This window comes from Alligator mississippiensis, chromosome 2 (genome assembly GCF_030867095.1).
Source record: "Alligator mississippiensis isolate rAllMis1 chromosome 2, rAllMis1, whole genome shotgun sequence".
Classification (NCBI taxonomy): Eukaryota; Metazoa; Chordata; order Crocodylia; family Alligatoridae; genus Alligator; species Alligator mississippiensis.
In genome coordinates, this window is record NC_081825.1 from 28,157,019 (window position 1) to 28,179,784 (window position 22,766).

The 22,766-nt window shown below is 46.1% G+C and overlaps 1 long non-coding RNA gene across 2 annotated transcripts in view; it reads right to left on the reverse strand.

The window, feature by feature from the left end:
* Positions 1-22,499, reverse strand: part of LOC132248307 (uncharacterized) — a 60,590-nt gene extending 38,091 nt beyond the window's left edge. Inside the window, exons 1-3 of one of the 2 annotated variants that reach the window (XR_009459474.1) lie at positions 22,174-22,499; positions 21,991-22,028; positions 20,831-20,930 (exon numbers count right to left, since the gene is read on the reverse strand). This is a non-coding gene — a long non-coding RNA (uncharacterized LOC132248307). The remainder of the gene's footprint in view (positions 1-20,830; positions 20,931-21,990; positions 22,029-22,173) is intronic. The other variant, XR_009459473.1, reaches the window with a different exon arrangement.
* Between the last annotated feature and the right edge of the window lie 267 nt (positions 22,500-22,766).

Genomic DNA, 22,766 nt, shown 5'->3' on the forward strand with positions numbered 1-22,766 from the left:
GGATAGCACAGGTGCTGGCCCTGGGCTCTAGCTCCCCCTGGCTGCAGATCCAGGAGGAGCCAGGCAGGCTTATTTTGCTCCAAGTGGCACAATTTGCTCCACAACGAAGTGCATATCTGAGCACGTGTGCCGAAGCAAAAAGCCCCGTCTCAAATTTGCACCACTTCTATTTGAGATGCTGCAAGTGCTCGTGCTTGCACGTGTGGACACACCCCTTAAGCCCCGACATTAATAAAAAAAATTTTTTTTTAAATGAAGAAACGAGCCAACAATTTATATTTTGATAACCCTGAAAATCATTATGGATTGTCAGAATGATATTTATGTTATCAATTATGGCAGCTGGTTCAGTTTTCTTTGTTTAAATTCTTCTGCTCATATTGAGTAATACTTCACTTCAAGAGTTAGAATATCCTAACCTGGACCTAGGTAAAGGTGCATTAATTACCACCCTCTGGTGACATACGGGCAATGAGCATCTCATCCTCAAGAAAAATTTTTCTGATGCTCAGCCTTAAGTGTAGGCTGACCATATGGAAATCATAAAGAGATTAGGGTTGGAATGGACCTCAGGATTTCATCTAGTCCAACAAGGATCCGAGGGTGCTGAAGGCACTGGCCGACATCATTGCAGAGCCACTGGCGGGAATATTTGAACGCTCGTGGCGCACGGGCAAAGTCCCAGAGGACTGGAAAAGGGTCAATGTGGTCCTCATCTACAAGAAGGGGAGGAAGGAGGACCCAGGCAACTATAGGCCCGTCAGTCTCACCTCCATCCTTGGCAAAATCTTTGAAAAAATTATCAAGGCTCAAATTTGCAAAGAGCCCAGCAGGACAAATTATGCTGAGGGGAAACCAGCACGGGTTCGTAGCAGGCAGATCGTGCTTGACTAATCTAGTCTCTTTTTATGACCAGGTTACGAAACGCCTGGACACAGGAGAAGGGGTGGATGTCGTATACTTAGACTTCAGGAAGGCCTTCGATACAGTATCCCACCCCATACTGGTGAACAAATTAAGAGGCTGTGACTTGGATGACTACACAGTCCGGTGGGTGGAGAATTGGCTAGAGGGTCGCACCCAGAGAGTCGTGGTGGATGGGTCGGTTTCGACCTGGAAGGGTGTGGGCAGTGGGGTCCCGCAGGGCTCGGTCCTTGGACTGATACTCTTTAATGTCTTCATCAGCGACTTGGACGAGGGACTGAAATGTACTCTGTCCAAGTTTGCAGATGACACAAAGCTATGGGGAGAAGTGGACACACCGGAAGTCAGGGAACAGCTGCAAGCAGACCTGGACAGGTTGGACAAGTGGGCAGAAAACAACAGAATGCAGTTCAACAAGGAAAAATGCAAAGTGCCACACCTAGGGAGGAAAAATATCCAGCACACCTACAGCCTAGGGAATGACCTGCTGGGTGGCATGGAAGTGGAAAGGGATATTGGAGTCCTAGTGGACTCCAAGATGAACATGAGTCGGCAGTGTGACGAAGTCATCAGAAAAGCCAGTGGCACTTTATCGTGCATCAGCAGATGCATGACGAACAGATCCAAGGAGGTGATACTTCCCCTCTATCGGGCGCTGGTCAGACCGCAGTTGGAATACTGAGTGCAATTCTGGGCACCGCACTTCAAGAGGGATGTGGATAACCTGGAGAGGATCTAGAGAAGGGCCACTCATAGGGCTTGGTCTGCAGGCCCTTAACCATACGAGGAGAGACTAGAGAAACTGGACCTTTTCAGCCTCCGCAAGAGAAGGTTGAGAGGCGACCTTGTGGCTGCCTATAAGTTCACCACGGGGGCACAGAAGGGAATTGGTGAGTTTTTATTCACCAAGGCACCACCGGGGGTTACAAGAAATAATGGCCACAAGCTAGCAGAGAGCAGATTTAGACTAGACATTAGGAAGAACTTCTTCACAGTTAGAGTGGCCAAGGTCTGGAACGGGCTCCCAAGGGAGGTGGTGCTCTCCCCTACCCTGGGGGTCTTCAAGAGGAGGTTAGGTAAGCATCTAGCTGGGGTCATCTAGACCCAGCACTCTTTCCTGCCTATGCAGGGGGTCGGACTCGATGATCTATTGAGGTCCCTTCCGACCCTAACATCTATGAATCTATGAACAAAGCAGGCCACCCATGGTGAGGGAGGGACTGGGACAGGGACAGGGGGTGCTACCAAGCCAGGGCAGTTGATAGGGCCACAGGACTGGGATGGGGAGCAGGACAAAGCCATGGGTGGCTCATCCAGGGTGCATGGGGTATGGGAGGGGTGGCTCCCTGCCACTGCACGCACCTTCCCAGAGAGAGGGAAGCAAGGAGGCCACGTGCCCCCCCAGATTTGTGCACATGGCAGATGAGGGCTGCCTACTGTGGGCTTGGGACTCCCTACCCTGTTGCCTTTCCCTCAGGAGCCCCATCCACCATGGTGATGCACCCCGTGCCCGCCTGGCAGCAGCATGGAGTTGTGCCCCCCACTGCTGCTGGGCAGGCAGAGGGTTCACAGCAGGCACAGGGCTCCTGGGGGAAGGGCAGCCCGCATCCACCCCCACCCCACCCAGCTCTGCTCCAGCCATTTAGCTGGCTGGGGGAGTGGTGCATGTGTCCCACCTTAATATTTAAAAAAGGTGACCACTCTATCCACATCCCTGGGCTTCTGGGATGCCCATTATAATTCCAAACAGCAAACTGGGGTCAGCCTCTGAAATCAAAGTCATCTTGGATTTAAAATAAAACAAAAACAAACAAAAAAAACCCCATAGGGCATACGGTCACCCTACTTAAGTACCAAATTTGGTCAAAGAAAAAAAAGCTTGGAAATACTTCAGCTGAAAGACAACACAATCTTTCCAACTAAAGCTACATTTTTCCCCTGTCTGGTAGAGTCCCTTTGTCATTTTTAGATATTGCTAAACATCTTTAGAGCAACCCTTCTTCAAAGTTTCTCTCTTTTAAAGAAGAATAAATTATTTTTACTTTACTTCCTGTTACAGGGAAGATGTGATTTCTCAAAGTGTCTCAACTATGTAGGTCATGTGGCTTCTGATAGCTTCACTGATGCTAAAAAGTTGGACAAAAAAAAAAAAATAGAGTAGAGGATTTCTTTGTAGTGTTTCAAAAGGTCCCAGGTAAGTTTGCTTAATCACTTCCAATTTTATGGGCCTCACTTCCAACAAGAAATATTCCTGTAGGGCAGATGGTCTCTCTCTTTAATCTCCAATTACCTGGCTTCAACAGTTTTTCCTCCCCCACTCTTATTAACCATTGTAAGTGTCTCTGTAGTATTTCCAAGTCGACTATCTCAGAGGAATAGAATACAGCAGGTACCATTAATTAATTGGCAATTGTAAAATGATAGGAAAAGAGAAAATCTGGATGCCTACTGAGGCATTGTGAAGTCCCATTTATCTTTTCCCTTGATAATATTTAGCCTAAATCACAGCTGTTCCTGTCATCACCCAACAGGGACTAGATCAGGAACAAGCCGGATTACTGTCACCAAACAGGGAGAATGGCCCTAATACAGCAAGGGTTGTTGGTTTTAGCTGTGTTAGTCTAAAGACAGGCAAACAAGATTCTTTGGGTAGGTAAATCTAGTTGGTCTAATAAGAGAAAATCCTATCTACCCAAAGAACCTCGCCTGCCTAGTACAGCAAAGCAGCTGAGCACCTGCCAAATCCATTCCTCCTGTACTGTACTATAAAGGAAAGGGTCTAAAGCACACGCCCTACTGAACTGAGGCCTAATTGTGAACCCAGGGAAGGGTTTTATAGTTCCTTCCCATTTATCAAATACCAATTCAACTATTTTAATTAACATCATCATTAAATCTGATAATTCTTGTTGCTCAACTAAAGTCATTAACTTCAGTTAAATCAGGGAGTCAAGCATATTCCCCAGCCCTCAGAACCATTGCATCTGGCCCACTGATAGTCCAGTGGGCTGCTGGAAGTGCATGCCATTGGCTTCACACCGCTGTATGCCCCCGACACTGCCGACCAGGCAGGGTTCCATGCCGCTGGGCAGCGGACCCCCGCTCAACCAGAGTTCCCCGCCACTGTATGCTCCTGCCTCATTTCAGACGTGTCCCCAGACTTACATAGCTGTCTAAATCTGGCCGCACAGATCTGGCCTGGGAGGAAGACTCAGAGCTCTGGATCCAGCTCAGGCCAAGTATTACTGCCCCGAGTTAAACTGTTCTGAGGGAACATGGATTTCTTTTCCCCTCCACATACAGACAATAAACTCGTTTAGCTGAATGTGCAGATAAAAATTAAAATTGTACACAGGATTGTCAATTTTTCACATACTGTTAGCCACAAATGTCAGTTCTGTGCCATCAGAGAACTGAAGCAGTTGTGATGTGTAGGCCTCTATGTATAGGCGACATAGAGCTAGCAGCCAGGCTACAACGTCAAGCTAATTTTGCATAACAGAAGGCTGCGTTTACATCTCAAAGGGGGGGCCAGTATCCTGGTGCTGAAATCTGTCTGGAACCAGATACAGCAAGCTGAAGTGACAAATGCATGAAGTATTGAATGGATTTGCTAGGAATGTTTAGATAAACTACGGTCTCTCGCAATTTAAAAGAAAGAAAATAAGGAAGTGTCCTGCTGTTAAAGGTATGCTGACACTTTTCATATCCACAAAAAAGAATCAGGTCTGATCCAGCCCTGAAAGTTCCAGTGAAACAAAGAAATTTTAATAAAGGCAATCAAGGATCTTGGATTAGGATATTAAGATCATGTCTACCAGCCATCCATAAATTTGCAAATTTGAAGGCTAACTTCTGTTAGGGTAACAATAATTTAGATCATTGAGGAGCATTGGATTTGCAGCTGAATACAAAGGCTTTACTTGTGGCCTAGCAGAGCTGCTGACCACAAGGCAGAATGATAGCCAAGCCAGCCATCTGCTTATGCTAAGTAACCATCTTAACTGTGTTTACCATTTTTCTGGAAAAAGCAGCAATTAAGCCTGTGTGCTGTAAACCAGCTACAGCGAGAAACAAGGTAAGATACAGGGGCCCAAAAAAGGTGCAAGACAGTATAACACAAGACAGAAACACAGACTGGAACGTGAAAAATAACACATAATTGGTAACAGAATCCGAGATGAACATATGCAAAAAGGTGAATGGTGATTGGTGAAGAAGCCTCCAGAAGCTTCTAGGTTTTGGTCAAAGTCTGCCCATTGACTGAAGAAGAGCAGAAGTCAAGGTCTTAGACATGCGCTCATAGCAAAAAGACATGTAAATGAATGAAATGCATAGGCAATTCCATGCTAATGAAGCAAACAGTAAACAAAGGCAGAGCTTGAGATAGGAGGAGAAATGGGTGGAACATAGTAGGGGCAAGGGTAGAATATTAATGAGTATAAACCAAAGTGTATAAATATGAGGGGGAAAAAAAAAGATTGTTCTTGGCTGCTCCCCGTGTTCATAGACTGGGTGTCTGTGAGGGAGCTTGCCCGAAGCCGTCTCCATTCCGAATAAAGGTGTTGTGAGCAAAGTGTGCTGGTGTTTGCTCCCTGCTCTACTCTGGCTAATGAGTATCAGGATCCATGAGCAATTGGACCATTGTCTCCCTAGTCGTTGGATGCCGCATGGAGTCGGGGTCTAAAAACTTCAACAACACCTGTGGGACTGCTGTCCAGATGCTTGCCTACAGGAACACTGAAAGAGGATTTTTTCCTCTCTCCCCCTCTGGTGGAGGCCAAGAAGCTAGCTAATTCCTCTCTGTAGCAAAGAGACTCATCCCATAAGATTATGATTAAGCTTGGCAATTAATACTGTTTGTCTACTATAAACTCCTCGCGTTGCTTGGAATGACCCATGAGTCCATTTAAATTCTCCTCTCACATTTCCCACCTTGCTCAAAATTTGTTAGCAATACCACATCTTTCCCCCCCCAAATTATCCTACCAAAAATTGGCATGTGCATCTTCAGCTTTTGTGCCTAGAGTAGAAACATGTAGACATTGAAAAGAAGCAACAGTGGTCTTACATTTTCTTCTCTCTGGTATTTATAGGGGCAGGGGGTGGGTAGCAGTGGAGTAATTGCACCTGCTTTGATTTCTTCTCCACCCAAAGTTAAAAGCCAACTGCGCAGCAACCTCAGTCGCATTTGCATTCAGGCAGCACTGATAGAGTAAGTTAGTTTCATAGCTCATAATAGATCTATATCAGGGGTGTCAAAGATCCAGCCTGCAGAGTCCTATCATTTGGCCCACAAGGCTGCCCATGTGCGTCTCAGATAGCTCATACACAAGGCTGCATGTGCATCCATTTCAGACTGGCAATGTGAACTAGATCCAGCATGTGGAGCCACTGTGCAGGCCCGATCTGGTGCACAAGCCAGATCCACTCCACTCAGCCTGCCCGCAGACCCACCCCATGCTACTCATCCAACCCACAGGGACTAATGCATTTGACATCCCTGATCTACCCAATTCTTGATAATCGCTTGTCACTCCACTGGTGTTAAAAACCCCCAACACTCTCCTGTTCAATAACCCTGGTGATCCACTAATTGAGCTCTCTTTTGTTTGGTGACTTTGCTGAATGTTATCTACTCCTAACCTCTCTTCTCCTATTGCACAGCCCTGCAGACAGTGTCTCCCTCTCTTCAAAATCGTAGATCTGTCAACGGAGTCCAGTTTTCAGCAGCAGCTACAGTTTCATCTTTTGGCTGCGCAGCTATGAAAAGGTTAAAACTGTAGCCATTGCTCAAGTAGGAAAGGGAGGGTGAGTAAGCTGAAGATTAGGCTCTGTGTAGCCATAAAACTCTGGGGGAAAAAAAAATTCTTCTTCATTCTGCCTTCTCCAAAAAAAGAGTTTAACAGAGCATGCATCTTGTTTGGGTAGTATAGATATAAGCAATAAAGGCATTTATACATTCATTGTAATGAATGTAACACTGAATTCCTCAGTTAGGTACCCAACTCCCACTAAAAAAAAAAAAAAAAAAAAAAAAAAAAAAAATCAATATCTCCAATCTACAAGAATTACCCCATATTATATAAGCTCTTCAAAGAAAGAGAGGCTAAAATTAGCATATACCACTGTCAAATGGAAAGAAATCATACAACTGAATATTTCACTTACAGGAGGATGACTGAGAATTTGCTGAGGTCAGGGCCCCGCTGCACTATTTAGAAACAGTCTCTGCTACTATCTATTTCCAAGTTAAATTTATGAAATATCAGATGTATGGCCCACAGGTTGGTTTTGAACTACATTAAGGTACTTACATGTCCTACATAGCATATATTGTAGTTGGGTTGGTTTGAGAGTTTTTTGGGGGGGGTTCCCCCCCCCAATCGGAAAAGTTTTCAGCTCTGATGTTTACAAAGATAATCTTCCAAATCCAATGCTACTGCAAGATGTACAGTGACTTCTGAGTTAGCTGGTAGGCAGCATAAAAAAGTGACTCAGTACAGGGTAACAGAGTATTGAATCCGTTACCTGCTAACATTATTGGAATATTAAGAGCTATGCAAAGGATGACTATGAAGTCATTAATACTTAGGGTACATACAGTAATATTAGAAAAAGGTGTCATTATCAACATTTAAAATAGGGCAATAATTGATTATTTTAGTGGGGAACAGTAGGGCTGGGTGAGTGAAGCCCTCTGGACTGCGAACCAGGAATTGCTATGGGAAGCACCAAAGAAAGAAAAGTACAAGCACATTTCTGGGAATTAATGAAACCAAGTTTCACAAAGCTCTTGGCTTCACTAAGTAGTCTTGGTCTGTGATTGGTCTTTTGCAAGAAGAGATTAATTCTGCTTTGAAGGCAGCATGATAATGGTGAGACAGTGAATCTTATTCTAGGAAAGAAGATGGCTATTGATTGACTGCACTTCTCCATTTAAAATTTGCCTTACAAGTCACCAAGGAATGGTCTTAACTCATGACTCCTAAAAAGCATTAAAAAGTGTGTGGCCGGGGGGGATCATGGAATTCATTTTAGGCTTCAATTGCTGAATGCTTGATTTGTGAAACAACTGCCTTCATATTATGGGCATTGTTTATTGGGACATCTACTGATCTGACAAGAAGGAGAGAAAAAACACCCCTACGTTACTTATGAAATGTGAGCTGCCAATAAAACTGAGGAAAACTGCCGAAGTAGGGAATTCAATAGTGCTAAGCAGTAGATGATGGATATGAAACTTGAAGGCCTGGCAGGAAAGAAAGCAAGCTCATTAAAGGAAGAAAGCAGAGATTTCCAGTAAGCTTTCCTCTAGAGTTTACAGTTCAGTGTTGGCCTAGTTGAAATAAAGACCATTAGTACATGCTACCATCTTTAACCCAAATATCCTATATGATCAAGTGTGAAACTGCTGCTGTCTCCTCCCAATAGGGTTGCTAGGAGAGGATCTTACACCAAATTATATTTTAAGCAATTAGGACCCCACCACTCTTTTTATGGATCTCATATAGCATCCACATAAGTCAACAGAAGTCAGTTCATTGTCTTCAGTAGATTTTGAATTGGGTCCTATATGCAGCTACAACACAGGAAAACAACTGGAAATTGTGGGGAAAGCAAGAGGAACAGGCCACAGCTACCATTAAGCATTTCCTCTGCAAAAACCACATGGCACTAGACTCAATCCCTTAAGCTGGATTTTTACTTGAGCCTGAAAGTAACCCTAGTTATGGAAATGAGACTATGGCTATCCACTTCTTCCCTACCCTGACCTGACCAGGGAATTTTAAATGTATTCTCCCTCGCATCAAAAATAAGGCATCTTAATTTCAGTGCTCTTTTTAGAAAACTATGTAGAACAATGGACAACTGGTGGGCACGTGGCCTCCTAAGCAACAAGAAGCAACTAGTTCACAATTAACAAGAGACAGATGAGAGCACATCAGTTGCCCTGCAGGAACTAGTCATATGCATCCTATTGTCCACATCATAAAGGAAAGTCAGTCTATGGTAGTTTGCCCCTCAGTGAATGCCAGCTAAAACGCAACTACTTTTAATCTAATGGAGAGTAAGAATGTGTCCAGATTTACCACAAGCAGCTGATATGCAGTAAATCCCTGCTCCCTTTTTGCCCTCATGGTAACTAGTACATATACACATACCCCAGAGAATGGATCCTGGATTCTAAACCAGACTGTTGAAAAAGGTCTTCACAAAAAAGGGTGAATACCTCTGTCCACACTTACCCCATGATGTATGAAAGCATCCTCCACCTAGAGGGTTGCTGGTCCTCCACCTAGAGTTCCCCATTTTGGTTCTCTCTTTGTATTTTTAGTTTCCTTGATCTCTTTGCTTTAGTCGTGGCCACATTCTCTTGCACCACCCAGTCCCTGCACACTGAACACTGTCTGGCCAGACCTTAAAAATAAGAGTCCTTAAGTCAGAAGAAAAAAGCATCTCCCATTTTAAAATATTTCCTTCTTTATTCCTCATTTGATTAACTCTGGTCTCTCTCCTGCCCTCTGGTCCCTTGCACCTCTCCTCTCTTGTTCTCTTTCAGTTGTCCTTCTTCTGTCCCTCCTGGTCTCCTCTCCCTTCCCCTCCCATCCTTTCTTATTCCCCCAAGTTGTAGGATGTTGTGGCCAAAACCTGAGCCTTACTTGTTTTCTTTGCTTCTGTTGAAGAGAGCACAGGGAACCAAAGGGATGGCAATCTCTGTTTACCTTCCTCTGAGGGGCGGAAAGATTGTTGTAGCTGGACAAGCTGCTAGCAAGCTGACACATTCCTTAATGCAGGGATGTTCAACCCCTGACCCAGGGACCAGATCTGGCCCCTGGAGCCATGTCATATGACCTGCAGGGCTGGCTCCACATGGGTCCAAAATTTGGTGGTGGGGGAGTGGTGGCTGCTCCCTTGCTGCCAAATTTCCTGGTCTGTGGGGAATACTGTGGGCCAGACAGTATGGTCCATGTGCTAGATCAGGTGTGCCAGATCCCATCATGCAGGGGATGGTGTGAGGTCCAATTCTAGGCCATGGGTGGGGTGGCAGGAAGCACCAGGGCCTGATCCTTGCACCAGAGCCCAAATTCCAGCTCACAGGGCTGGGCAGGGCCTGATCTGGCCAATGAGCTGGGCTCGCACTACTCATCTGGCCCATGGGACCAAGAGGTTGAGCACCACTACCTTAATGCATTGCTTCTCTACATCTCTGCCTTTTTCTTCCATGAACTGCTCTACCTGAACAAAGCATACTGGCAATGAAGAAGCTGCAGGTGAGGAATCAACCCAAGGAGTCAATCCATTTATTTAGGTCAATTAGAAAAGTACCCTTACTTAGAGAAGCAGGGCAACATGGGAATGCCCATTAAAAGTTACCAGAGCATTTATACATGCGCTTAATGCACTTCAGCAGTCCCATTCATTTCAATGGTATTAACTATCTGCTTAACATTAAGCACATGCTTAAGTGGTTTGCTGGATTCAAAGCAAAGCACTCAACACTTCATATAATTAAATACTCATATCCATCCATTGCAATTAGACTGTTAAGGAAACAAAGGAGCTACTTAAGATGCAAGGTCTACTGGCACAATTACTGAAAGATACAAGAGCACCTCAGAGAGGCAGAGCCTCAGAAAGTGGGAGTGGAGGGAAAGAATTGGGAAATAGTCACTGTCGCGGGGCACCTCGGTGCTCCTGCTCCTAGAGAGGAGAAACTGCCAGGGAGAGAGAGCGAGCCCTGGCATGACATAATGAGCCCAGCTGAGAGTTGCCAGGGTAACAAGCACAGCTGCAGATTGCCAGGGCAACTAAGGAGAGCCAGCTGCCTGTAGGGGGCAGGGCCTGGCCCTTATAAAGCCCAGGACTGAGGCCAGGCTAGTAGTTTCCCGCCAGCAGCCAGAGGGGCAGGAGCTCTTGCAGTTAAGATGGGAGGAAAAGCTTAATAGCAAGTATAGTGGAGAGGGAGAGCTCCAGAGGCTGGAGCAATGATATCGGGTTACAGCCAGGAGGCTTATGTTGTTATGGCCCAGTGCCTTATGTTTGAGTTATAGCCAGGACGCTCGAGTTTATGTTCAGGCTTTGATATTACACTGGTGGTTTGGGCGAGGCTGTAGGGGTTGGAGGAGGCCTCATAGGGGGGCTCACAGTAAAGTGGGGCCCCCGGTGCCAGCGAGGGCACACTAGGCCCTGAGAGTTGCAGGGCAGAGTCGTGGGGTCAGTTAAGCTCAGAAAGGAGTGGCTGAACCTCATAGGGACCCACAGGGGGTGGGACCCTAGCGCTAGTAAGGGTGCAACTTACGGGGTGCGTAGACCCCAGCCCTGGAGAGGGGCGTTTTGAGAAGCCCCAGGAGGGGGCACTACCAGGAAGCCCGAGCGTGGGTGTGGCGAGTCCCAGGAAGAGGGGGCAGCACTTTAGAGGAGCCCAGTATGGGCATAACGAGTCCCAGAGAAAAGGGGGGGACTATTGAGAAGCCCAAGGTGGGCACGGCGAGCCCCGAAGAGGGGGAGGGAGCGCCTTATTGCAAAGCCCGGGATGGGCGTAGCGAGCCTGGTCATAGGCTAGTAAGGCAATAGACTTCAGGCAGAGGTAAGGTGCTGTGGTTGTCCCTGAGGAGAGGGGATAGCAGTGCGGTGAGCCTGGGTCAGAGAGGGTAGCCGTGAGGTGGGCCTAAGGGACCGGAGGCTCGGCCGGAAGTCCTGTAGCAGGCCAGGTTGTTTTAGAGAAGGCCCAGGGAATTTAGACCCGGGGGGAGAGTGACGAGGGCGTGGTGCTGCGGTTCTCCCTGAGGAGAGGGGATAGCAGTGCGGTGAGCCCAAGGAGAGAGCCCAGAGTGGGCTAGATCATAGAGGAGGCCCGGGAGAGCGGGCGTGTATTCTGATGGACCAACATCTGGTACATCTGTGAGGCTTGGGGCGTGGTATTAGGGGTTGGTAGGAGTCGCGCGTAGCCCATAAGGCTAGGGTGCCTGGGGAGCACCCATCATACTGGGAGACCCCCAGGGTGTCCGGGAACACACGGGGGCAGAGGTCCCAGCCAACCGTGCCCAGGGAGTCGTAAGGCAGCCTCCCAACTTTATCTAGTCATCAAAGATGTGGCGGGCGAGAATTTGAGGGTGCCCTTGGGCCAACTTGGCACCGTGAGGGGGCTGTAAGGAGATCATGGCCCTCCTGAAGGACCCCACCGTGACAGTCACATATGCACTGCAAGTCTAAATTCACCAGTACAGGAATACAGCTTCAAGTTGGAAAAACAAAGCTAAACGTTCCATGAGGGACTACCCTCCCCCACCCATGCGTTGCTCTCGTCACAATCTGAAGTGGCAGTTAAGATAAAAGTGATTTAGCCAAGCTTGTGTCCAGTGGCACTGCTCTCCATAATGGCTATGCACCTTCCTGTGTAGCAGGCACTTCTATATCCAAGAGAATTCTAGCTTGGGAGAGTTTGTTACTAAAATGTTTTTGGAGATGTAATATTGCTAAAAGCCATGGAAAATTTTAAGAGTGACCTATATGGATAGTAGAAAAATAGATGTGAAGGAGAGATCTATATTCATAAAAAAAAAAAAAAAAAATAAGTGCTAAAAGGTGCTTGGTCTTCCTCTTGTACTTTGGAAGCCTGCGATTACACCACATGTAATCATTTCTTGTTGAGATATCAACACTTGCTTATATAGAATGCTATGATAAATCTCTCTCTTATCAGCCTAATATATTTCCTCAAAGACTCTGATATGCATTTGTAATACCTGCTCCACAATACCCTAGATTTCCCACCCAGAAATTTGGCAGGCTTATTTCAAGTGCAATAGGATGATTCATTGTCTTGCTGTAAAGGATTGTGATTCTACTTTCAATTAATGAACTGATATCATCTTCTTATCACCAGGTTCAGATTATGTTCATTCAGAGGGGATTCATACCCAGAGAAACATGGAAGCAGGTGACACATCCCCTCACTCAGGGAAATGGCATGTTTAGGTCATCTTTACAAGTCATACTGGTTTTGAGGTTTAAGCAAACTCCTGCAGAAAATGTCCTGCTCTTACTGCAAGAGCTTGATTTTTACATACCCACCCACCAAATAGGATTTGTATTGGAAGGAAGGTTTTAGGCCATTTTGTATTTGAAGATGGACTTCCCTAAAAATTCATGTCTTCTGTTTTTGACAATAACCTGGTAAGGGGAATTGACCCTTGTGACACGCCCCTTTCTTAACTCCTGCTGTTTTTGAAATTAAGCTCATGCTTCACTAAAGTACATGCTTAATGTTAAAGGGGCTTATGTGGGTACTTGAAGTCAATGAAATTTAAGCATGTACTTAAGTGCTTTGCTAAATACCCTTGACATCAAGGGTATTCAGTACCTCATCATCAGCCTGTCAAAAACAATTAGAAAGAGGCATGGACTTCAGCTGAACAACTATATGATCGGATGCAGGCAGGGAGCACCCAAAAGTAGCCAATTCTAGTTTTTTTGAAGGACTGCTGGGCCACACTGAAGGGAGCGCTACAGCTTCCTCTGTCTTCCTCTGAACCAAGATTTCCCTCCAGGGCTAGGGACAGACTGCACATAAACCAATTTAAGTGATCAGAAACTTTAAGCCTGCAACAGAACAGACATATAGTGCACATAATCCAGTTTCAAAATGGCCAAAGCCAGGTTGAGATAAACCTGGTTGAATGTAGTATCAGACTTAACCAATTTGGCTCAAACTGGTTTATGCGATGTCTGTCCCAGACCCCTTGCTGGTGTAAGATAAACCAGACACCCCCAGCATGGTCTCTACTCCACAGCAGAGCTGGTGCCTCTCCTCTGCTCTCTAACTGGAGCAGAGACAGGCCACAAAGTGGGTAGGGAGGGGGTTAATTCTTCTCTCCTTCCCCTTTTCCTCCACTGAAGCTGGGGTCTGCCTGTCTGCTGGGGAGCAGAGGGGAGGGAGCTACAGCAGTGGCCCCTGGAGCTGCCAGACCCCAGCTGCAAGGAAGGGATGGAAGGAGGAATTAACCCATCTCCCTTCACCTTACTGGGGTCATGGGTTGGTTGTCCCACAGGGTTCGGAGGGGACTCTGTTCCATACTGGTGTGGTCTCATCCCCCTCCTCCTCCTCCTGGGTAGGGGACTCTGAGGCACTGGATAGGGACTCTTCCTCCTCCTCTTCCTGCTCCCCCACCACCCCAGGGCTGGAAGGGAACGGGGCTCCAGGAGATGCTGCCCAGCCTGAGTGGGAATGGGGGGCAGGGGAGGCTCTGTTCCAATCAGGGGGAGACTCTTCCTTCTTCTCCTCCTCCTCCCCTACCCCCCAGGCAGCAGGGGTGCAGTGCTCAGCTGGCAAGGGTGTAGGTATGGGGGTGGGGGATGTAGGGACCCCCGTATACACTCCCTCCATGGTGTACAGCCCCTGCTGCCTGACAGCTCCACTCCACTCCCTCCTCTGCACAATGCTGGCTGGAGCCATGCTTTCGTCAGGCTCAACTGCCCTGATGTCCCTGCCTACTGCATACCACGTGGGTCTCTACACCCCTCCACCCTGCCCAACTGAGCTCCACACTCCTGCTGCCACCCTGGAGGGAGGAAGAGTTCCCCCCAGCCTGGAACAGAGCCTCCCCCTGCCCTGGGGGGAGAGGTGGGGGGGAGGGGGGGAGAGAGTCCCTCTCTGGGGCTGGGCAGGATCCCATAGAGCGCCCCCCCGCTATAGCGATGGGAGAGAAACAGGGGGAAGAACCCCCCTCTGCACGAGACAGCCTTACAGAGCCCCCCTCCCCATGGTGGCAGCAGGAAAGGAGGGAGAAGAGCCCCTCCAATACTGAACAGGGCCCTCCTCCTGGCCCAGCTGTGGTGGAGGAGAGGAAGGAGGAGGAAAAGTTCCCCACTGGGGCCGAGCAGTATGTGCCAGGGTGTGTTGGGATTATTTCCAGCTGTCAGGAAGCCACTGGGGTGGGCCTGCCTAGGCCTGGTCACACCCCTTCCCCTCAGCTCAGTTTCCCTGTGGAAGGGAGGGCTGCTCTAGTGCCCCCAGGCTTCTGGCTTGAGTTACTGCAGGCGTGTGCCAAACGTCTATCCACTTGCAAACCAGTTCACACTGCAGGTTAGACTAACCCTGCAAAGGTTGAATCAATTCAGGCTCAGGCTTTTTGAATGTCTGTCCCTAGCCCAGGAGGTTATCCCTCCTATCTACTGAAGTGGTGAACACACAACCCCGTGCCCACACACACACAAAACAGAAGGGTCATAATTTTGCTTTTCCTCCTGGACAGAACTCTTAACTTCCTCAGTGTCACAATCCCAAGCAAACTATCTACTGCCAGTGGAGGTATCAGTAGTCTAATCTTGCTGACTTCCTTTTGGATCTTTGTTGACTTCTAATGACTTCATAAGGGGGGTTGGGGGGGGATCCTTTTCTGCCTCTGTGCTGAAAAGAAGGGAGTTCCCCAGCCTGTAGGTATGCTGCTGGTTCTTCTCCCCCCCCCCCCCCCTCCCCCCCCCAGGTGCATATATACACATACCAGGGAATGAAGAGTTACATTAAGCTCTATAGCCAGAGGTGACCCAAGCAGGGTGCAGAGCAATTCAGCTTGTGCAGGGCCCTGCCCCAGACACAAAAAAGCCAGCAGTGGATTCACTGGTGGAGGGGGATGCCTGCCAAGTGGCCGGAGGTGAAGCCAGTGGCAGCACAGTCACCACAGCCGCTCCACCTGGCTCTGTGGGGCCTCGGGCAGTCACCCCAATTTGAACCCCCCCTCCCAAGGGACGACCCTGCCTATAGCACAGAAGACCTCTCTTAGCAATGTAAACTAATTCATTTCCCTGCAAGTGGCTACAGCCATAGTACTGATGTTTAGTGGTTAAAATGGAAGTATACGTGGAGGTGAATGTTTAGTTGTTGTTTACTTGCTTGTATAAAGGGGAAATCACTATTTTACTTATGGTCCCACAGTAGCAGCAGTAAGGGAAAAACCATTTCTGGCAGTAAGATTTAAATACAGCAGCACAATTCTTTGGGACATTTCACACATGTTCCCATTGTGCAAAGTGTTATACTCCAAAGGAGGCGGGGGGGGGGAGCAGGGAAAAGGAGCTCTCAGGCTGACACTTGGAAACCTATTGTGTTTAACAAGAAGCTGTGGCTATGCTTGGATTTTTTTTTATTAATTCAAGAGATCTTATTCTAGCTAGCAACTAATGAATGAATCAAATAATCTTTTTTTTTTTTTTTTTTTTTTTTTTTTTTTTTTACACACATTGTGATCATCTAATTCACCATATCATTTTCTGCAAGCTATTTGCTTTGACCAGAAGAGCAAACTCTGCATTTTGATCTTGAATGAAGTCATGTAACTTATCCATCCCTCAGCTCATCCATCTGTAAAATAGGTAGCTTATCCATAAAATAGAGCACCCTCAGGTGTCAAGATGAAGGGACCTATATTTTGCAACACTATTATGGCTGCAAATCCCAGCCCATAGCTAGTGGCAATAGAAATACACTTCAAGCCACTGAGAGTTAAATATTTGACATGGCTTCTTAGTCATGGGAAGAGGCCATCTACTGTCACCTTTCAAGCCCTCTTGAAAACATAAGAACAGCTCTGTTCGTGCGAGACATACTCTATCCATCCGGTCTTCTCTCTATTGTGGCCCAGCCATCATTTGGGCTAGGGACAGACATTCAAAAAGCTAGAGCCTGAATTGATTCAATTTTTGCAGGTTAGTCTAATCTGATTGAGTAAGTTTGCAACTGGACAGACATTCCATCTGGACTGAGGAAGTGCTGCCATATGCCTGCAGTCATTCAGGCCAGGAGCTGGGGGGCACTAGAGCAGCCCTCAGTGGTGGTGCTGGGGCCGGAGGGGGCAGGGGCAGTGGCCAAGGACAGGAGAATTAAACCCCTCCCTGGCCAATTCCTAACAACTATGAAACTATGGTAAAATTACTGCCAGGGCTAGCCATGCCCCCCTCTCACCCCCCTCCCCCCCCAGCTGCCCCTGGCTGGAGCAGCTGGTAGAAACATGCAGGTCTGCACCGGTGGGATGGGGAGTGGAGGAGAGAAATAAGCCTCTTCTCTGCTCCCTTCCCAGGGCCAGCATCTGGCTGCATCCCTACTCTTGTCTGTCCCTGCTCTGGCTGGAGAGCAGAGGGGCTGAGCCAGCCCTGCGGGGCTGGAGCAGAGCACCTAGCCCAGACAGCATGCCAGGATGCTGGGAGACTCTGGTTTAAGTTCAACCGGGAATGGGTCTGTCACAGACACTGCATAAACTGGTCTGAGCTGAATCACTCAAGTCTGATATGACATTCAACCAGGTTTCAGCCATTTTGAAACTGGTTTATGTGCACTGAATTTATGTTCTGTTACAGATTTAAACCAATTTCTGATCACTCAAACCGATTTGTGTGTAATGTCCCTCCCTAGCCTTGAGGTCTACCAAGCTCAAGCCTCCCCAGAGAGAACACCACCACAAAGGTTTGAAACCAGGGCCTCTGGGTCTTAAAGCAGATCCTCTACTGCCTGGGCAGAGGACCCAGCTCTGTTAATCAAGGTTGTAGCTAGTTCAATCCCTACATGTGGCTCAGCCACCACTAGGAAAGAGAACCGCACTGAGCTTGACACCAGCTTCTTGTTTTATCCTTCGACAAGATTTTGCTAGAACAAAGGCTACAAGAGTTAACCATTTTTCACAACAAACAGAATGAAGCCTTCTGTTTAACAAGTTTTCTTTCAGCAGTATCATTGTGATGCCTGCAGCTCCATGGTATAGAAAGCAAGATTAGACATTTGGAAGCTTACTGGGAGCGTGGGCTCATTTATGCATTGTGCATTAAAGTAACGTTAACAGCAGTGAAGTCAATGATTGTTCTGATCAGTCAATTTTTCTTCCCTCATATACCAGCTGAACTTCGATGAACTCTCATTTATATTCTAGCAAAAAACTAGTAAACAGAAACACAGATTGCTGTTTTGTGTGCCTAGGCTTTTTCACTTCTTCTCTTCAATAGCTTCATTCATTAAACTGGGCAACAGAAAAATGCAGCACTACTTAAATATTATTCAAGGCAATATATTGGCTTTGTTTCCTAGCCTACTAGAAACAGGCTGTTAATAGGAAAATTCACTTTTTCCCTCACAAGGAATCTACAAATATGGTCAGAGAGCCTCAAAGTATAAGCCATGATAGAGAGATAAATATTTGAGACGCATCTCAAAAGACTTATATCTAGTCTAAACCAAATTTTTAAAAAATCCAGGTCTCCCCAAAAGTTACTGCTATGGGCATTCTTTAGTAAGAAGTGTCTAAACCATGTTTTAGAAATACTAGACTTGATTTTGGTCATCAAATCCAGCAACCTTCACTTGGCAATAAATAATATCCTGTAATTCACAAGACTGGTAATACCCACAGCATCCGAGAAGGTTTCAGATCCATGAACCTGATGCCCAAAGGTCATTTTGCTACTCCCGTTGAAATCAAAATGCCCACCTATTTCATATGCAATTACTTTTTTATCATCATTATCTTAGGGTCGGTCTCTGTAAACCCTTAATCGTACTTGCTGGCAAGTGAGTAAAGAAAAGTACCTACACATGTTAGTCTGAAGTCAGGCAGAAGGCAAGGTAGCTGTGTATTTCAGTTATGGGCTAACTGAAATCAAAGATGGGTAAACTTTCATAAGCTGCAGCTTATTTAATCAACTAGCGACTGATCAAATGGGTCTTTGGTTCATGAAAGTTTATGCATGTTTGATTCCACTCATCTAAGGTGCACTTCTATCTTGCCAGGGTAGGAGCCAGCACCACTTCCCTTGGAAGTTGGTTCCAGATCCTAGCCGCCCTGACTGTGAAGTAGTTCTTACGGATGTCTAATCTAAACCTACTCTCCAACAACTTGTGGCCGTTATTCCTCGTTATCCCGGGGGGTGGTAGGGGAAACAAGGTCTCCCCCAAACCCTTCTGGTCCCCCCTAGTGAGTTTATAGACAGTCACCAGGTCCCCCCTCAGCCTTCTCTTGTGAAGGCTGAACAGGTTCAGGTCCCATAGCCTCTCATTGTAGGGTCTGCCCTGCTGTCCCCGGATCATGTGGGTGGCCCACCTCTGGACCCTCTCAATGTTGTCCACATCCCTCTTGAAGTGGGGTGCCCAGAACTGGACACAGTACTCTAGCTGTGGCCTGACCAGTATTACGTAGAGGGGGAGGATCACCTCCTTGGACCTACTTGAGATGCACCTGTGGATGCACGATAAGGTCTGGTTAGCCCTGCCGACCGTGATCTCGCATTGTCAGCCCATGTTCATCTTGGAGTCAATGATGACTCCAAGATCCCTTTCTGCCTCCGTGCTCTCAAGAAGGGAGTTTCCCATCTTATAAGTGTGCTGCTGGTTACTACTGCCCAAGTGCAGCACCCTGCACTTGTCCGTATTGAAACGCATCCTGTTTTTGTTAGCCCACCCCTGCAACCTATCCAGGTCTTTCTGCAGTCTCTCCCTCCCTACTAACGTACCCACCTCACACCAAATTTTGGTATCATCAGCAAATTTGAACAGGTTGCTTTGCACCCCGTCGTCCAAATCACTGATAAAGAAATTGAACAGTGCGGGCCCAAGGACCGAGCCCCGGGGGACTCCACTGCCCACTTCCCCCCAGGTCAAATATGACCTGTCCACCACCACCCTCTGAGTATGACCCTTGAGCCAATTTGCAATCCATCTGACTGTGTAGTTTAAAACTGGATAAGGAAGTTGTTCTAGCTGTTGTTCTAGTCAACTAATGCCTGTCTGCCAGGTCAAGTAGAATTTATCTGTCCCAACTCTGCAAGGTGCTAAATATTCTCAGGACACAGTTGATCAGTTATTCTCCCACAGGAGTTCAGGGCAAGACTGTCTTCTTTAAAGGATAATATTTCACTGTTTGTTTAAAGTCACTTCCAGTTCCTAGATAATTGTTCCCTAGCTGTTACCCAGTTAAAACAAATACACCAATACATAATATGGTAATTTATTGATTCATAAGTCAACAGGGACCATTATGCAGAAAGTAGTACAATATCATGTAGATTAACACAGGTCACAGAACTACTTCCATAATATCTGCATCAAGCCCACACCTTGTGTGTGACCTGAAACATCTGAGGGCTTCCAACGACAATGTTACAGAAATAAAGAGGGAATAGGTGAAAGAAACATCCAAGTTTCTTAGGAAAGAAACACAAGAAAGAGGGGGTTCGGGGAATGGAAAAAGAAAATAACCTATATAGGAAGAATTTGACCTCTCTTAAATATTAAGAAATATTATTGGTCCTACAAAACTGAGGACCATACTATATTTTCTTGATTACAGTCTAATGAAACCTTGTCTGCTAATTATTTACATACATACAAGAACTGGATATTCCTTTAACAGATCACCACAGCTCCTTCATTGAGGAAGCAGCCATATTTTAAAGAATGCAAGTACTGAAGAAAGTACTTCTAGTTGATGATCAACTATCAATGGCCACATGTGGAAAGAGTTTTAAAGATTCAATAACATCAAGCAACTTCTTCAAAATATTCATGTAGACTAAAACACTAAATACCAACTGTGATTTTAAGCCACGTTCAGAGCTCTTTGAGTATTCCCTATCTCTCTCAGAAAGCCAGCTAAAAATCCCTGTCAATAAGAACATTAGATTTACTGCCAGATTTTCAGCTAGTTAGAGTTGTTAACATGACAATCCATAGTCTAGATGGACTATGCAATTATGGCTAAAACTACAACAATAAGAATTAAGCACAGTCTGAGGGAAAGGATATATTATGATACAGCCATGTACTCTTAAAACAAACAGACAAATTTCATTCTCATGCAGAGGGGAGGAAAATGTTATTTTTTACAGAACCAATACACTAAATGTATTTAACAGTGAACAGTACCTGTAGGAGTCACTCTAGCACTGGTTCTCAGCCTTTTAAGACTCAAGCCACCTCTTGTTTGACTCAAGGCAGCCCTCAGAAAATGCCAGGTCTTATTTTTCTGTTGTCAAGAAAAAGAAAAAGCATAAAATCTAAAGCAACTCTTCTGTTGCAAAGAACTCAGGAAGACCAGAACAGGTCAGATGTCTTGGGCACTGTGGATGCCTATTTGAAATCCCTGGGTTTACTTTGTGAGTCGCACTTGCAAATCTAACAGTGCTAACATTGTGTGGCATTCAGCAGCACCCCTGAAAGGATCTCAAGGCTCCATGGCACCCTGGTTGGGAGTCACAACACTAAAGTCTCCAAATACAATGGACAGCATTACTGCATGGCAGGGCTGGGGAGGACTGCCAAAGTATGTGCGTGTGAGCTGCAAACTGACAGGATTATTCACACTAGCATTTTACAATGATAAACATCCCAAGACAAGCTGACAGGCAAATAAGATATGAAACTCACTCACTGTGACAAAAATCTATGCCTTCTTCAGCCTTGCTGCTTACAGATAGCAGTGACAATGAAAGAGGGCTGGGAAAGAGAGCAGCTTTCAACTTACCAGGGTGTCCAGAAGGACCAGGGAGGAGCACAAGGTCTAATTGGGCAAGTGATCATCTCTTTTACCACAAATGTGGATGCTTCAATGGTCACCTGAATGCAAGATTAACTTCTATCCCTTCTTTATCAAGTAGGCCTACTGACACCCCTTAAGTCAGGCAATAGCCAAACTTTCTTCCTGGGCTCTTTGTCTAAGGCTTGTTGCTCACTACCAATTCCACATCTTCTTTCAAAACCCTCCTCACACCAAGAAGAGCCCTCTAAAAGGGCAAAAGTCTGTAATAAATAAGGTTTTCTTAAGAAAGATGATAGTATGTGTTGACTTTATATTAGCCCTTATCTGAAGTATATGCAAGATATCAGCTCCCTCCCAAAAACAGATTGGGACCAACAAAATTGTTGGTCTTCATTAGTTTTTTTCACTATAAATGAAAACACAATTCAGACTACACACAACTGAATTATTGTTATTAAAAAGATATAACCAGTCTTTTCCCAAATACCAAGTTCCAGACCCTCCCTATAATCCCCCTCAGAAAATAAGAGTTGTCATTTAGACTCACCTGCTTTGTCTTTGAATTGGCTTTAGGTGTACCAGGATCTAACAAACATGGAAGAAAAGCATACACAATGAGCTCCGTACAGCTATCAGCATCTAAGCTGTGACTCAATAACACCAAACTCTCAGCTAACCCCTAGGCAGGGTGAGATGAATTCATCTGATGGCAGTTAGGCTAGATACACACCTGTCACTATATTTGCATAATATAACCCTTCTGTAAAGCTTTCTCCAGGGACTAATCCTTAGTGCTTTGACCTTGCAGAAAGACAGACAAGTAAATATGGATACAGCAGATGTTTGGACAGGTTGTAGGAAACAAATGAGTAATCCAATGGCAAATGAGTTCACTTGCGAGTTCCTTTGTTAGCAAGTGGGGAAAGCTGGCAAACCAGTGTTTGGGTCTTGGAAGGGTCAAATGGTTTTCCCTTCTGATCTGAAAATAAAGAGATAGCATGTCACACACAGTTCATCACCAATGATGAGCCAATTGGCTTTTCTCTCTGGATAAAAGGAGCACAGTGCACCCTTGTAACATGGGAGAATCCCATCAGCTTCTTCAGGTGGAAAGAAACTAGAGGGTGGACTATAAGGCTGTTCAGCTGGCAGTAATATTTGCTAAGCCGACAGCACAGTTGCAGCTCAGAGAGCACTTTCAGGTGTTGAACTCCCCAGAGGTTGAGGTCACAAACTACAACAACCTGTGCAATTCAGCAGCTCCCTGCCAATTTGACCCTCATCTTCTACGTGCTACATATGCTCAGTAGTGGGAAGTGTGGT